This window comes from Phoenix dactylifera, unplaced genomic scaffold (assembly GCF_009389715.1).
Source record: "Phoenix dactylifera cultivar Barhee BC4 unplaced genomic scaffold, palm_55x_up_171113_PBpolish2nd_filt_p 000753F, whole genome shotgun sequence".
Classification (NCBI taxonomy): Eukaryota; Viridiplantae; Streptophyta; class Magnoliopsida; order Arecales; family Arecaceae; genus Phoenix; species Phoenix dactylifera.
In genome coordinates this window covers 183,258-187,553 of record NW_024068125.1, presented here as the reverse complement: position 1 = coordinate 187,553, position 4,296 = coordinate 183,258, and the positions used below count along the sequence as shown (strand labels likewise).

General features: G+C 40.3%; 1 pseudogene; it reads right to left on the bottom strand.

Annotated features, from left to right (window-relative positions):
- Positions 1-641: 641 nt before the first annotated feature.
- On the bottom strand, positions 642-739 carry LOC120107075 (annotated as a pseudogene).
- Between the last annotated feature and the right edge of the window lie 3,557 nt (positions 740-4,296).

Sequence of the window (4,296 nt, the reverse complement as noted above, 5' to 3'; positions counted from 1 at the left end):
ATCTCCACGTGGATCAGCCTTGTTTAATGGCTCCAAGCTTTGTTCTTCAGCATTTACTATGTAAAGATAAGTGATCAATCTTGGTGAAGCCTTAGAGTCTTCTAGAGCAGCCTCCTTCTCTTGAATTTCCATGACTAGTCCATATAAAGCTTCTTTCATTTGTTTTGCCCTTGCTCTAGTCATTGGACCTCCAATTCCTTGTAATGGATCTTTGGAATTAGCTTGAACCATTCGGCCAGCCCCTTGATCTCTATCATAATGAAGGTAGACCCCCAGTTATGACACTTCGACAATACTTACATCCCACTAGGACTAGTCAACCTTCATGCATGATTATTTCTGAAAATGTAGGACACTTTGAAATCAAACCAGGAGTAATTCAATTGCTGCCAAAGTATCATGGAATGGAATCCGAGAACCCTTATCTTCACCTTAAGGATTTTGAGGAAATTAGCATCACATTTAGAGTGCCAAATGTATCGGAAGATGTCCTTAAATTGACCTTGTTTCCTTTTTCCTTAAAAGATAAAGCCAAAACATGGCTTAACTCCTTGAGACCTAGATCGCTAGGAACATGGCAGGATATGCAAAGAGAATTCTTGAAAAAATTCTTTCCCGCACAAAGGACTAATTTTTTGAAAAGGCACATTAGTAATTTCCAGCAAAAAGACCATGAAACATTTTATGAATGCTGGGAGAGATTTAAAGATTTGCTTCTCTCTTGTCCTCATCATGGGTTTGAAACATGGAGAACCATTAGTTTCTTTTACGAAGGGTTGTCTCCACAGTTGAAACAATTTATAGAGACTATGTGCAATGGTCTATTTCTGAAAAAGCAACCCGATGAGGCATGGGACTATTTAGACTCTCTCGCAGAGACTGCACAATTATGGGATACAGGGGATAGAGTGAATAAACCTTTGCCTAAGCCTACTAACATTGGACATGGGGGCCTTTATAACCTTAGTACTCAAGATGATATTCAGGCTAAAATGGCAGCCCTTACTAGGAAGGTAGAGGAAATTGAACTTAGAAGGATTGAACCCGTCAAGACCGTAGAGCATAACGACGAGTGTTGTAGGATTTGCGAGATGCCTGGCCATCTCACCACTGATTGCCCCACAATACCCGCATTCAAGGAAATCTTGCACGATCAAGCCAATGTTATGAATACATATCAAAAATCTTTCAATAATCCTTTTTCGGGCACTTACAACCCTGGATGGAAGAACCATCCAAATTTCAGGTGGAGGAATGACCAACCTCAACAAGTATATAACCCAACTCCTCCACCTCCGCCACCTCATTATGCACACGCACCCCCTCAAAAACCCAGTCTCGAAGAAACTTTACAATCTTTCATGCAAGGTCAAGCTAAAATCAATGATGAATTAAGAAATCAACTGACTACGCTGACCACTGCTTTAAGTGCTCAAGAGAAGGGTAAGCTACCAGCTCAACCACAACCTAATCCTCAAATCTATGGTGGTAGTAATGCATCATCTTCAACTTCACATAAAGAGCAAGCAAAGAGTATAATAACTTTGCGAAGTGGAAAGATTATTGACCGACCAGTCCCAGAACAAACACAAGTCATACCTGATTCTGACCCTCCCAAGACAAAAGAAAAGGATAACGAAGAAACTGAAGCACCAACATCTATTGAAAAAATCAAATGTCCTTTTTTTGCACCATTTCCACAAAGATTAAAGCCCTTGCAAAAGCTTGAACCAAACTCTGAAATTCTTGAGCTTTTTAAGCAAGTAAAAATCAATGTACCTCTTCTTGATGCAATCAAACAAGTGCCTTCCTATGCAAAATTTTTAAAAGATTTATGCACTGTCAAGCGTTGTTTAAATGTCAAGAAGAAGGCATTTTTGGCTGAAAATGTAAGTGCAATTTTACAGCATAACATTCTCCCTAAATATAAGGATCCAGGTTGCCCAACTATCTCGTGCATCATTGGCAATTTTAGGATTGAGCGAGCATTGTTAGATTTAGGAGCGAGTGTGAATTTGTTGCCATATACGGTATATGAGCAACTCGGTTTGGGTGAGTTGAAGCCAACAACTGTGACCTTACAATTAGCTGACCGGTCAGTGAAGGTCCCTAGAGGGATTATCGAAGATGTGTTGGTCCAAGTAGACAAGTTCTATTTTCCTGTCGACTTTATCGTACTGGACACACATCCGGCTTCCAATTCACCATCTCAGATTCCAGTCATCTTAGGACGTTCATTCCTTGCAACTTCTAATGCATTGATCAATTGTAGGAATGGTATCATGAAGCTTTCTTTTGGCAATATGACTTTGGAACTGAACGTCTTTAGTATAGGCAAACAACCCAGTGATCATGAAGAAAGTAAAGAAGTTGAATGGGTTGAAACCATTGCGGAAGAATATTTGTTAAAAGAAACATTTACTGAATCGGCCGACAATGGTTTGATAGATTGGTGTTCTGAAGGTACTGCTGATGATATGGTCCCACCTATTTTAGATAACTCGGATGTCATGATGGTCAATGGGTGGAGACCAAGAATAGAGAAATTTGAACAGTTGCCACCTCTAAAAGCAAAGATAGTACCATCCCATGAACAAACACCTAAGCTCGAGTTGAAACCTTTACCGAAGGAACTCAAGTATGTCTTTCTTGGATCCAAGGACACATTTCCTATAATCATCTCATCTGATCTGGATCATGCCCAAGAAAGAAAATTACTTGGTGTTCTAACGAAATATAAGGGAGGTTTAGGATGGTCTATTGCCGACTTGAAGGGGATTAGCCCTTTAATTTGCACGCACCGGATATATTTGGAGGACAATGCCAAAACCACAAGGCAAATGCAACGCAGGTTGAATCCTACGATGAGAGATGTGGTTAAAGCAGAAGTCCTCAAGTTGCTTGACGTGGGTATTATTTACCCAATTTCTGACAGTAAATGGGTAAGTCCTACTCAAGTCGTTCCTAAAAGGTCGGGTCTGACGGTAGTCAAAAATGAGCAGGGTGAACTAGTCCCAACTCGTGTTCCGACGAGTTGGCGCATGTGTGTTGACTACCGAAAATTGAATTTGGTCACTAGAAAAGATCACTTTCCCCTACCCTTCCTAGACCAAGTTTTAGAAAGAGTTGCAGGACACAATTTCTATTGTTTTCTCGATGGCTATTCCGGATACTACCAAATCGAGATTTCACCAGAAGATCAAGAGAAGACTACTTTTACTTGTCCTTTTGGTACATTTGCTTTCCGTCGGATGCCGTTCGGGTTATGTAATGCACCTGCAACATTTCAAAGATGCATGCTCAGTATTTTTTGAAGACATGAACGAGAAGTTTTTGGAAGTGTTCATGGATGATTTTTCTGTTTTTGGCGATTCTTTTGATGATTGTTTACTACATTTACAAGCTGTCTTAGCTCGATGTATAGAAAAGAACCTGATACTGAATTGAGAGAAATGCTACTTCATGGTGCCAAAGGGAATTGTCCTAGGACATATTGTTTCATCGAAGGGCATGGAAGTTGATAGAGCCAAGATTGACTTAATCGCCAAGCTACCTGCACCCAAAACGGTTCGAGATGTTAGATCATTTTTGGGTCATGCTAGATTTTATAGGCGGTTCATCAAGGACTTTAGTGTCATAGCTCGACCATTATGTAACCTCCTATCCCTTGATACACCGTTCAATTGGACTGAAACCTGTCAAGAGGCATTCGAAAAGTTGAAGTCTATGCTTAGCACTGCACCCATCGTGCGACCACCCGATTGGTCATTACCTTTTGAGATCATGTGCGATGCTAGTGACTATGCGATAGGAGCTGTCCTAGGACAACGCAAGGATAATAAGCCATATGTCATTTACTATGCAAGCAAAACTTTAAATGATGCTCAAATGAAATACACCACCACCGAAAAGGAATTGCTTGCAGTAGTATTTGCATTAGACAAATTTCGCTCTTATATCCTTGGTGCTCCTATTGTTATCTTTACGGATCATGCAACGCTAAAATATTTACTGGATAAGAAAGAGGCTAAACCACGCTTAATACGATGGATTCTTTTACTCCAAGAATTTGACATCACTATCAAAGATAAAAAGGGAGTAGAGAATGTGGTTGCTGACCATTTATCACGGCTAGTTTTTAATGATTTGGTGCCACAGTTGCCCATCAAGGACTCGTTCCCTGAAGAGCAATTGTTTGCACTTTCTACTATGCCATGGTATGCTGATATTGCAAACTTTCTTGTCACTAACCAGATGCCGGAGCATTGGGGATCGAATGATAAGAATAATTTCTTG